The following is a 13,879-nucleotide window of genomic DNA, read 5'->3' as shown; positions in this document are numbered from 1 at the left end:
GGTACGTAAGAAGTGCCCATCAAGCCAATCCAACTTGTGGGTGGTGCCTCAGGAAGCATGGGGTGAAATCTCTTCAGATTACCTCAACAAATTGACAGCTAGAATGCCAAAGGTCTGCAAGGCTGTAATTGCTGTAAATGGAGGATTCTTTGACAAAAGGAACGTTTGAAGGACACTATTTAAATTAAAAATCATTATTTATAACCTTGTCAACGTCTTGACTATATTTCCTATTCATTTTGCAACTAATTTCATATATGTTGTCATGGAAAACAAGGACATTTCTAAGTGACGCCAAACTTTTGAACGGTAATGTATATACATACACACATACAGAGTACCAGTCAAGTTTGAACACCTACTCATTCCAGGGTTTTTCTTTATTTATATTTTTTCTACATTGTAGAATAATAGTGAAGACATCACAACTATGAAATAACACAAGGAATCATGTAGTAACCAAAAAAAAGTGTAACAAAAATCCAAATATATTTTAGATTCTTCCAAGTAGCCACCCTTTGCCTTGATGACAGCTTTGCACACGCTTGGCATTCTCTCAACCAGCTTCACCTGGAATGCTTTTCCAACAGTCTTGAAGGAGTTCCCATGTATGCTGAGCACTTGTTGGCTGCTTTTCCTTCACTCTGTTGTCTAACTCATCCCAAACCATCTCAATTGGGTTGAGGTTGGGTGATTGGAGGCCTAGGTCATCTGATGCAGCACTCCTTCTTGGTCAAATAGCCCTTACACAGCCTGTAGGTGTGTTGGGTCAATGTCTTGTTGAAAACACATATGGAATCATGTAGTAACCAAAAAAGTGGTGGGAATCAGGCCTTCATGGTCGAATTGCTGCAACGAAACCACTACTAAAGGACACAAAGTAGAAGAAGACTCGTTTGGGCCAAGAAACACGAGCAATGGACATTAGACCGGTGGAAATCTGTCCTTTGGTCTGTCCAAATTTGAGATTTTTAGTTCCAACCGCCGTGTCTTTGTGACGCGGAGTAGGTGAACGGATTATCTCCACGTATGACTCCCACGGTGAAGCATGGAGGTGGTGTGATGGTGTGGGGTTGCTTTGCTGGTGACACGGTCTGTGATTTATTTAGAATTCAAGGCACACTTAACCAGCATGGCTACCACAGTATTCTTCAGCGATACGCTCCTATAGATAGATATCTCTTTGGAACATACAGTTGAAGTCGGAAGTTTACATACACCTTAGCCAAATGGATTTAAACTCAGTTTTTCACAATTCCTGACATTTAATCCAAGTAAAAATTCCCTGTCTTAGGTCAGTTAGGATCACCACTTTATTTTAAGAATGTGAAATGTCAGATTAATAGTAGAGAGGATTTATTTCAGCTTTTATTTCTTTCATAACATTCCCAGTGGGTCAGAAGTTTACATACGCTCAATTAGTATTTGGTAGCATTGCCTTTAAATTGTTTAACTTGGGTCAAACATTTTTGATAGCCTTCCACAAGCTTCCCACAATAAGTTGGGTGAATTTTCACCCATTGCTCCTGACCGAGCTGGTGTAACTGAATCGGGTTTGTAGGCCTCCTTGCTCGCACATGGTTTGTCAGTGATGCCATCTATTTTGATGTGCACCAGTCCCTCCTGCAGCAAAGCACCTCCAACACGATGCTGCCACCCCCGTGCTTCACTGTTTGGATGGTGTTCTTCGGCTTGCAAGCATCCCCCTTTTTCCTCCAAAAATAATGATGGTCATTATGGCCAAACAGTTCTATTTTTGTTTCATCAGACCAGAGGACATTTCTCCAAAAAGTACGATCTTTGTCCCCATGTGCAGTTGCAAACCGTATTCTGGCATTTTTCTGCTGGTTTTGGAGCAGTGGCTTCTTCCTTGCCGAGTGGCTTTTCAGGTTACGTCGATATAGGACTTGTTTTACTGTGGATATAGATAGTTTTGTACCTGTTTCCTCCAGCATCTTCACAAGGTCCTTCGCGTCTCCTTCCTGAGCTGTATGACGGCTGCGTGGTCCCATGGTGTTTATACGTGTGTACTCTTGTTTGTACTGATGAGCGTGGTACATTCAGGCATTTGGAAATTGCTCCCAAGGATGAACCAGACTTGTGGAAGTCTACAATTTTTTTCTGAGGTCTTGGCTGATTTTCTTTTGATTTCCCATGATGTCAAGCAAAGAGGCACTGAGTTTGAAGGTATGCCTTGAAATACATCCACAGGTGCACCTCCAATTGACTCAAATGATGTCAATTAGCCTATCAGAAGCTTCTAAAGCCATGACATCCTTTTCTGGAATTTTCCAAGCTGTTTAAAGGCACAGTCAACTTAGTGTATGTTAACTTCTGACCCACTGGAATTGTGATATAGTGAATTATAAGAGAAATAATCTGTCTAAACAATTGTTGGAAAAATTACTTGTCATGCACAAAGTAGATGTCCTAACCAACTTGCCAAAACTATAGTTTGTTAACAAGAAATTTGTGGAGTGGTTGAAACGCTTAGGTTAGAGTCATTAAAACCCGTTTATGTAAACTTCTGACTTCAACTGTGTATATATATATTTTTTTTAACTACATTGATGGGAAAAGGCTCGTAAGTAAGCATTTCATGGTATAGTCTTCACTTGTTGTATTCGGCAATTTGATTCAATAATCAGTTGTTAGTAGTAATATCTCTAACAGCGCCACCATATGTCTTCACTCTATGACAGCCTTCAGAAGACAGTGGGCTATTCAATGTTTTTTTTCTGACAGCTGTGTGACGGAAAGCTTTTCTGTCAGGATGTGTTATACTGCAACTTTTATCTTTTGAAAGGACAGTGTCATGGAAACAGGTACATGAGCAGTTAAATCTTCATTAGATGTGGTATCTCAGGACAGTATATTACAGGAGCAGCTATGGAGAGGAAATAAACTAAGTGTATAAATTGAGCAGTATAATAAATCTGGTAGCAGCACTTCTGATGTCGGTGTGGAGAATTTGAGCAGGTGGTCAGTCCATTTCATGTGTTCAGCAGTCTGACGGCTTGTAGATAGAAACTCTCGGAGACTGTTGGTAACAGACCTCATGCTCCGATACCGTCTACCTGACGTTAAGGGAGAGAACAGCTCATGGCTGGGGCATGTGAGTCCTTGATGATTCATACTAAAGTGCTGACGTTTCTGTAGGATTGTGAAATTTACCTGGACTATCCATGATGTTGTTTCATTCCTGTCAGAGCCTGTTGCAACCTCCTGTTCTCCTTTTAGGTGACTTACCTCAGCAAGCAGTATGAGGAGCTTTATCTCAAGAGCAGATACTTTTAACAGCAGGCTATTCTTGGATAATGATGACACTTCTCACTCCCAAAGTAGAACTGTAAGTAGAACCTCAAACAATGACATTTACTTAACTTTTTTAAGTCTTTCCTTTGACAAAGAAATAGTCTCAAATCAAACTTTGTCACATGCGCCGAATACAACAAGTGTAGACCTTACTGTGAAATGCTTACTTACAAGCCCTTAACCAACAGTACAGTATAATGCCGCCTCCTTTCAGAGTGCAGGTGGAAAGGACACAGAGGAAGAAAAGGCCGGAAGAGGATGTTGTTCTCATCCCCCCACAGACTCCTGTCAGGTGAGCCCCCTCTGACCTCCTCTCCTTAGCCCTTACCACCAGCTGACTGTCCGTCCTTAACTGGCCTAGAACAGCACATTCCCCTGGACAGACAGATGTTTACTCCTGATATTGGAAAATCCAGTCCAGGCGGTATACTTGTACAACAAGCTACTTCATACTACAGAATATAGAGCTATACATAGAAAAACCCTGGAGATATGAAATTGGTTCTTAATTAATCACTTCCACCCATGCTCTTTATGAATGGGATCAGGTTGCATGACCCTGAATACCACAAGGAGAGATGTGCTTTTATGTTTTCATGTGGCTCACGTGAGAGGAGTTAAGAAACGAAGGGGGAAAGCATGTCAAGGCCCAACACGTCTCTCAATGACTCCTATTTATTACAAGTAATGTTCAGGGGTTGAAAGTCGCACACAAATGACTTTCACACAATAAGTTAATGGATTTGAACATTAGTCTTGTGTGTATACACTGAGTATACCAAACATTACGAACACCTTCCTAATATTGAGTTGCACCCCCCCCACACCCCCTTTTGCACTCATAACAGCTGCAATTTGTCAGGGCATAGACTCTACAAGATGTCGAAAGCGTTCCACAGGGATGCTGGCCCATGTTGACTCCCAACGCTTTCCGCTTTTGTGTCAAGTTGGATGGTTGTCCTTTTGGTGGTAGACCAGTTTAAATACACAGGAAACTGTTAAGCTTTGAAAAACCCAGCAGCGTTGGCACCTACTACGATACCCCGCTCAAAGGTACTTAAATATTTAGTCTTGCCCATTCACCCTCTGAATGACACACATACAGTCATGTACTCTGTGTATATTTGGTTTTCTGGAATAAGATTTAAGTGTTAAATCGTACATGACCCTGAACGGGTATATCCAATTGGTTTATTTACGTCTCTGTTTTCTCGTTGTTCTAATATTGTATTTATCATTCATTTTCACCCAAATCTACACTGATCTGACATGAACTCGATTGTGCAGTTGAGGTTTGATCTTACCACCTCTGGTGACCAGCCCTCTGCCTTCCTGGCTGTGTATTTCAAGGTACAACTTAGTTTAAGGTTTAACTTCACCTGCCATACCATTGACTCATATACTTCAAGTCATATTGAGGGTATGTTCCTTCTATTTTAACCCTCTCCTCGTCCTGCCGGAACTGCAAAGTGGACCCAACAGAGGAGGTGTTGCAGCGTATGGAGCGTCTGGGTCAGCTGTTCAGCTAGATGTTTGGTCATGCTGTGGGACCACCTTGTGTGGGGCTGGGCAAATGGGTACCACCTGGCTTACATAAAGCACACTATACTGAGGAATTACATTACTTGAGACAAGGGGGTGGTCTAAACTGTTGATGCAGAGTTTTATTTTTTATATATACACTGCTCAAAAAAATAAAGGGAACACTTAAACAACACAATGTAACTCCAAGTCAATCACACTTCTGTGAAATCAAACTGTCCACTTAGGAAGCAACACTGATTGACAATAAATTTCACATGCTGTTGTGCAAATGGAATAGACAGGTGGAAATTATAGGCAATTACCAAGACACCCCCAATAAAGGAGTGGTTCTGCAGGTGGTGACTACAGACCACTTCTCAGTTCCTGTGCTTCCTGGCTGATGTTTTGGTCACTTTTGAATCCTGGCGGTGCTTTCACTCTAGTGGTAGCATGAGATGGAGTCTACAACCCACACAAGTGACTCAGGTAGTGCAGCTCATCCAGGATGGCACATCAATGCGAGCTGTGGCAAGAAGGGTTTGCTGTGTCTGTCAGCGTAGTGTCCAGAGCATGGAGGCGCTACCAGGAGACAGGCCAGTACATCAGGAGACGTGGAGGAGGCCGTAGGAGGGCAACAACCCAGCAGCAGGACCGCTACCTCCGCCTTTAACTCCTTTGTGCAAGGAGGAGCACTGCCAGAGCCCTGCAAAATGACCTCCAGCAGGCCACAAATGTGCATGTGTCTGCTCAAACGGTCAGAAACGGAGTCCATGAGGGTGGTATGAGGGCCCGACGTCTACAGGTGGGGGTTATGCTTACAGCCCAACACCGTGCAGGACGTTTGGCATTTGCCAGAGAACATCAAGATTGGCAAATTCGCCACTGGCGCACTGTGCTCTTCACAGATGAAAGCAGGTTCACACTGAGCACATGTGACAGTCTGGAGATGCCGTGGAGAACGTTCTGCTGCCTGCAACATCCTCCAGCATGACCGGTTTGGCGGTGGGTCAGTCATGGTGTGGGGTGGCATTTCTTTGGGGGGCCGCACAGCCCTCCATGTGCTCGCCAGAGGTAGCCTGACTGCCATTAAGTACCGAAATGAGATCCTTAGACCCCTTGTGAGACCATATGCTGGTGCCGTTGGCCCTGGGTTCCTCCTAATGCAAGATGATGCTAGACCTCATGTGGCTGGAGTGTGTCAGCAGTTCCTGCAAGAGGAAGGCGTTGATACTATGGACTGACCCGCCGTTCCCCAGACCTGAATCCAATTGAGCACATCTGGGACATCATGTCTCGCTCCATCCACCAACGCCACGTTGCACCACAGACTGTCCAGGAGTTGGCGGATGCTTTAGTCCAGGTCTGGGAGGAGATCCCTCAGGAGACCATCCGCCACCTCATCAGGAGCATGCCCAGGCGTTGTAGGGAGGTCATACAGGCACGTGGAGGCCACACACACTACTGAGCCTCATTTTGACTTGTTTTAAGGACATTACGTCAAAGTTGGATCAGCCTGTAGTGTGGTTTTCCACTTTAATTTTGAGTGCGACTCCAAATCCAGACCTCCATGGGTTGATAAATTTGATTTTCATTGATCATTTTTGTGTGATTTTATCAATGGAAATCAAATTTATCAACCCATGGAGGTCTGGATTTGGAGTCACACTCAAAAATAAAGTGGAAAACCACACTACAGGCTGATCCAACTTTGACGAAATGTCCTTAAAACAAGTCATAATGAGGCTCAGTAGTGTGTGGCCTCCACGTGCCTGTATGACCTCCCTACAACGCCTGGGCATGATATAGATAGATGTATATCTCACACACACACACAGTGGGGCAAAAAAGTATTTAGTCAGCCACCAATTGTGCAAGTTCTCCCACTTAAAAAGATGAGAGGCCTGTAATTTTCATTATAAGTACACTTCAACTATGACAGACAAAATGAGGGAAAAAAATCCAGAAAATCACATTGTCGGATTTTTTTATTAATTTATTTGTAAATTATGGTGGAAAATAAGTATTTGGTCACCTACAAACAAGCAAGATTTCTGGCTCTCAGTATAAAAGACACCTGTCCACAACCTCAAACAGTCACACCAAACTCCACTATGGCCAATACCAAAGAGCTGTCAAGGACACCAGAAACAAAATTGTAGACCTGCACCAGGCTGGGAAGACTGAATCTGCAATAGGTAAGCAGCTTGGTTTGAAGAAATCAACTGTGGGAGCAATTATTAGGAAATGGAAGACATACAAGACCACTAATAATCTCCCTCGATCTGGGGCTCCACACAATATCTCACCCCGTGGGGTCAAAATGATCACAAGAACGGTGAGCAAAAATCCCAGAACCACAGCTAGCGAATGACCTGCAGAGAGCTGGGACCAAAGTAACAAAGCCTACCATCAGTAACACACTACGTCACCAGGGACTCAATCCTGCAGTGCCAGACGTGTCCCCCTGCTTAAGCCAGTACATGTCCAGGCCCGTCTGAAGTTTGCTAGAGAGCATTTCGATGATCCAGAAGAAGATTTGGAGAATGTCATATGGTCAGATGAAACCAAAATATAACTTTTTGGTAAAAACTCAACTCGTCGTGTTTGGAGGACAAAGAATGCTGAGTTGCATCCAAAGAACACCATACCTACTGTGAAGCATGGGGGTGGAAACAACATGCTTTGGGGCTGTTTTTCTGCAAAGGGACCAGGACGACTGATCTGTGTAAAGGAAAGAATGAATGGGGCCATATATCGTGAGATTTTGAGTGAAAACCTCCTTCCATCAGCAAGGGCATTGAAGATGAAACATGGCTGGGTCTTTCAGCATCACAATGATCCCAAACACACCGCCCGGGCAACAAAGGAGTGGCTTCGTAAGAAGCATTTCAAGGTCCTGGAGTGGCCTAGCCAGTCTCCAGATCTGAACCCCATAGAAAATCTTTGTGTGTGTGTATGTATCTCTAACTCTGTATCAACAGTTTATACCACCCCCTTGTCTCAAGTAGTGTAATTCCTCAGTATAGTGTGCTGTATGTAAGCACACTATACTGTGTGCTTGCACAGACTTGACAGAGATAATAACCATTGCACTTTGTGAAACTGACCTATGATATTTGGTTGATACACCCCAGTGTGGGCAGACTACTATATGACATACTGATGTAGTCCATATAACTCATTAATGTATTTTCCTTCTCTTCATCAGAGGTTCACCCTTGGTGTCCGGTTGTATTAGAGTCATGGTGTCCATGCTGAAATCGGTAAATGACATGGTCTTATTTCGGTTTTACCTCCATATTTTCTTAAATGTCTGACAAATCTATTTTTTCCCCTATAGGAAGAGAAGAGGCTGTCAGGGCAGAATTTCAGGTATGCAACATAACAAAATATGCTAATCTCACAAGAATTAAAAGGATTAGTTCTTAAATTAGACTTAAACAAATACATTTAAAAAAAAAATAGTTGCAGTGTATACACAGTGTACTGTTAATCTATGGAGTGTGCTATTGCCCATTTTCTCTTACCTTAGTCATGTGATTTCAATGACAGTAAACTCCTGAATGAATGCACATTCCACACCTCACTCCTGGCTTGTGCTTTGGAGGTCATAATGGCAACCTATGGCGGTAAGTCTCTCCAGTACCACATTCACTCACTGCTAACAGATAGTCATCTGGATGAACCTAGTATTGATCATTCTACCAGCCTTTAATAGCCATGTACTAACTTCTCATTGAACATTTCTAATAATATTGCAACAAATATTAGCAAAAAACATGCATGTTACAATGTACAGTATATAATTCCCTTTTAATAACATGTATATACTGGATCATAATCAATTCTACACAGATGAGCTATCAATTGTCCAGTCAGGGTGCTCCTCCAAGAATAGTGGCTACAACAATGGTGGTAGTGTCCCCGTGAAGACGGACCTGTTTTTCCCGTGGATCCTGGATGTGTTCCAGCTGACAGCGTTTGACTTCTACAAGGTGATTGAGAGCTTCATCAAGGCTGAGCCCAGCCGGAGTAAAGACATCGTCAAGTACTTGGAGCTCTGCGAACAACTCATCATGGAGACTTTCCTGGAGAAGGGTACGTTACGTCACTCACAGCCAGTCTCATCACCACATGGTACTAGGGCTGGTCGGTAAATCGTAAAAAATATATACCGGTATTCATTCACGGACCAGTTTGGATTTTTACTTTACCTTCTATAATGGTATTTTTAATGTTTGATTTGTTACATTAAATAATTCAGTAATGACTCTGGGGAAAAATGATGGCAATCATGTGTTTTTAGGGCCAGTAAGAAACTGCTAACAGCTGAGAACTGCTAGCCAGCACAACAAGTCAACAACTTCGGGAGGGTAAGCTTGCCAAATAATTGAAAACAGTCAGGAGAATAGTTTTTTTTTTTGGGGGGGGGGAATACTAAGACAAAAGAAACGTGACACCGCGTGTAAGTTATAAAAGTGAATGCTGTAATTCAACAAATAACTATGCAAATGGAAACCATTGGTTGAGTACAAGATTGAGGATTTAGATTCCTATGTAATGTTCTACAAATTGGCCTACTTCACTGTCAGTTTTGTTCTATTATTTTTGGTTGAAGTTTGGTTGAACAGTATAAAGCAATCATAATGGAGAAAGCCCATTGAACACTTACAATTAATTTGTTGTCATGTACTATCCATAAAGCGTGTTTAGAGGTGTATTACTTAGAAACATCAAATACCGTCAAAAATTGGGAATATACCATGATGATATTATGGCCATATCGCCCAGCTCTACATAGTACACGTCACATAAAGTTAAATTATGGCATATAATTACAGCACTCAAGGCCAGTGGCATGTCTTGTGGGGTATGCATGGGTGTCTGAGCTGTGTGCTATTATTTTAAACAGACCGCTCGGTACATTCACCTTACAAAATCAAGTAATGAGGAAGTCGATCTCCTCCACTTTGAGCCATGAGAGATTGACATGCATGTTGTTAATGTTAGTTCTCTGTGTACTTTTAAGGGTCAGCCGTGGTGCCCTGTTCTGAGCCCACTGCAATTTTCCCAAGTCCCTCTTTGTGGCACCTGACCACACTACTGAACAAAACCAGGGCCTGTAGGACCTGCCTTGTTGATAGTGTTAAGGCAGAGCAATGCTTTATTATGGACTGACTTTGCCCCCGTCTTAGCTACTGTTGTATCTGTTTTTTTTTTTTTTTTTAACTGTTTATTAAGTTTTGAACACACACACACACACACACACACACAGACAAGACAAAGCAATATAAATAATATACTCAACTAGAAAAAAAATACAAATAAAAATACAAATAAAAAAATAGCTTTAAAGATACCATACTTTAGACAAGTTAAACACACCGGGCAGAAGGCTACAGAGGTTAAAGGGCAATCTATAGTACAGGGACAGAGCAAACACCTCACCATTGTTCCTGTAAACAGTCAAGGGATAAGGGTGGAGAAATGCAACCACTCACAGAGAGTCATGGCCACAGACCGACCATCCACTGGACAAAAAAAAAGTTTACAATGCTTTAAAATACATTTAAAAAAAAATGATTATTCATGTAGGCGTGAACAAAATGTAAAAATAACTGGGAAAAACAAGCTCACACTTCAGTCTCTGCCTGGGCAAGATGAACAAGGCATCTGCGGACCACAATCAATAAGCACATGGATCTTAATGCCCCCCCCCCCCCAGCAAAAACACAGAGAAACTCCTCCAACCCTTAAGTCACAGACTTATTTTAGTATTAATTGGAATGCCATCAGCCTCATCAAACAGTTTGGGGTTCCCACGTGAATTTAATTTAATTTTTTCTAGTTTCAGAGAGCACAACACATCCCTCACCCAATATTTATAAGATGGGGGAGCTGCCATCTTCCAGTTCTGTAGTATTAGCCGTCTAGCTAAAAGAGTTGTATAAGCAACAGTGTCCGACTGGATTCTCGATAGGGGCAGTACTCCAAAAAGGGCTGTAAGGGGAGACGGCTCTATAACAGTGTCATATATATCAGAGAAACATTTAAATATTAATTCCCAGAAACCTGACAGTTTATGACAGCCCCAAAACATATGCAACAGTGTGGCTGGTTCCACCTTACATCTGACACAGGTAGGATCAAAATCAGAGAATATTCTTCCAAGTTTGGCCCCCGACCAGTGGATACGGTGAACCACCTTGAATTGAATGAGGCTGTGTCTAGTGCTAAAAGAGGACGAGTGCACCCTGTGCAGCACAGATTCCCAGGCGTCTTCCCCAAGTTCCTCCCCCAAATCCTTTTCCCATCGAGTCTTTTAAAGGCACCAAAGAAGGGTTCTTTAAGTCATGAATGATTGCATATACATCTGAAATTGCGCCCCTAGGAAGCTTGTTCAGCTCCAAGATGCTCTCTATAGCTGTATTCGCAGGCCTATTGGGAAATCCAGGTGTGTTAGCCCTGACAAAGTTTCTAGTCTGGAGATAGCGGAAAAAGTGGGATTGGGGGAGATTGAACTTTTCCTGCAGCTGAGAAAAAGAGGCAAATGTACCATCAAAGAATAATTGGGCTAGCGAGGAAAGGCCTAGTGAGTGCCAAATGCCAAAAGCCCCATCATTCGAAGATGGAGGAAATAAAATGTTCTGATTGATTGGGCCTGATAGAGAAAAGCCTCGGAGGCTAAAGGCTAAACGGAACTGATTCCAAATTTTAAGAGACTGCTTTACAATTGGTTTGGCACACCTTTTGCCTAGGGACACTGGGAGAGACGAGCACAGCACAGAGGAAAGTGCTGCAGGTTTACACGATTCAGACTCCATCTGGACCCAGAGTGGTCTAGGGCCAGTAGGATCAGTCTGCAGCCAGTACAGAACGGCTCTAAAATTTGCAGCCCAGTAGTATGTCTGAAAATTTGGTAGAGCTAAACCCCCCAATGACCTAGGCTTCTGTAAATGTTTTCTACCAATCCGTGGTACCTTGCCATCCCAAATAAAATGCATGAATGTTTGATCCAGTGAAATAAAAAAAGATTTTGGAATAAAAATGGGTAAACATTGAAATAAATATAGAAATTTGGGCAACACATTCATTTTAATGACATTAACCCTTCCGATAAGAGAAAGGGGTAGCGAATTCCAAAAAGTAAAAGATTGTTTCAATCTGTCTGCTAGAGCAACAAAGTTTTCCTGAAACAAATTTGAATATTTCCTTGTCACTTTTACTCCCAAGTAAGTGAATTGATCCCGAACAATCCTAAACTGAGAACTTGTGAAAGAGCACTTTAAAGCAGCCTTGTTTACCGGAAAAAGCTCACTCTTGCCTAGATTCAGCTTGTACCCTGAGATTGATCCAAACTTTTTAAGAACAGATAGGGCACGTGGCAATGAGGTATCGGGATTGGAGATAAACAAAAGGAGGTCGTCAGCATATAGCGAGACTTTCTGCTCCCAGCCCGCCCTGATTATGCCTTGAATGGCATCATTAGAGCGTAGTGCAATGGCGAGGCTCGATTGCCAAAGCAAACAAGGGGGAGAGTGGGCAACCCTGTCTGGATCCGCGGTGCAAGGGAAAATAGTCAGAGGACAAGTTATTAGTCCGTACCGAAGCCATGGGGGAAAAATAAATAATCTTTATCCACGCAATGAATTTGGGGCCAAAGCCAAATCTATAAAGGGCAGCTGTTAGGTAATCCCACTCAACGCGGTCAAACGCTTTTTCGGCATCAAGTGAGACCACCACCTCCGGGTCCTCCGACGCTGGGGAGTACAGTATATTTATAAGGCGCCTAATATTGAAAAATAAATGCCTATTTCTCACAAAGCCAGTCTGGTCAGAGTGTATTACAAGCCTTCCATACGGATGGCTAAAAGCTTAGCTAGGATTTTGTAATCACAGTTTAAAAGCGAGATTGGGCGATAGGATCCACATTCCAGGGGATCTTTGTTTTTCTTTAGTAGTAATGAAATTGAAGCCTGATAAAGACTAGGCGGCAGCGTTGAAGTATTGAGGCACTCTGCAAATAGTCGGGACAAGAATGGGCAAAGCAGACCAGAAAACGTCCTGTAAAATTCGGTTGGAAAACCGTCCGGACCTGGTGATTTACCACTTTTCATTGCGGACACTGCTGTTGCAATCTCCTCAAGCGTAAAGTCTTCTTCTAGACAGTCATGGGAGTCCGTATCAATTGAAGGCATATTCAAGCCATTAAAGAAGGAGTCAATCAGCAAAGGGTCTTGAGGGGATTCAGAGGTGTATAGCGCAGAGTAAAATTGTTTAAATTGATCATTGATCTCTTTATGTATAACTGTGGTGGCACCAGACGGGGTCCTTATTTGTGGGATTAGCCGTGAGGACTCAGATTTACGGATCTGATGTGCAAGGAGTTTACTGGCCTTGTCGCCTTGTTCATAGACTTTGTATCGAGCTCGCAAGAGTAACTGTTCAGCTTGCCTGGTAGAAAGCTCATCAAATTCAGATTGGAGTAGTTGGCGCTCTTTATGCAGATCAGAGGAAGGATCCGTAGCATACTTCTCATCCAATGTGGCTATGGACTCGCTCAGGTCCCGAAGTCGCTGGGAGCGAACTCTGTTTTGGTTGGCTGTATAAGAAATAATTTGGCCACGTAGGTATGCTTTGAGAGACTCCCATATGGTAGAGCAGGACATACCTGGTGTTGAATTAGTTTCTAGGAATAAGGTAATTTCAGAAGAAATTAAATTGACAAACTCCTTATCTGAGAGTAAAATGGGGTTGAGACGCCATTGATAACACCTAGGAGGTCGCTGGGGAAACTCTAGTTCAAGCACTAATGGTGAATGGTCAGAGATAACAATACTCTCGTAAGTACACTGCCGAAGGTTAGGCAGAAGTTTTTTGTCCAAAAAGAAGTAATCAATCCGGGAGTATGTTTTATGAACATGAGAATAAAAGGAATACTGTCTATCTGTAGGATGTAGGAAACGCCAGGCCTCAAACATAGCATATTTCTGAAGAAAGGATTGAATAAGTAGGGCACATTTAGATGGGCCTGCATTTA

At 42.6% G+C, this 13,879-nt stretch overlaps 1 pseudogene; it reads left to right on the top strand.

Annotated features, from left to right (window-relative positions):
• LOC110537376 overlaps positions 1-13,879 on the top strand; it is a 42,497-nt pseudogene that overhangs the window by 6,199 nt on the left and 22,419 nt on the right.

This window comes from Oncorhynchus mykiss, chromosome 12, assembly GCF_013265735.2.
Source record: "Oncorhynchus mykiss isolate Arlee chromosome 12, USDA_OmykA_1.1, whole genome shotgun sequence".
Taxonomy (NCBI): Eukaryota; Metazoa; Chordata; class Actinopteri; order Salmoniformes; family Salmonidae; genus Oncorhynchus; species Oncorhynchus mykiss.
The sequence above is the reverse complement of the archived record's forward strand: the minus strand, read 5'-3'. Positions and strand labels throughout refer to the sequence as shown.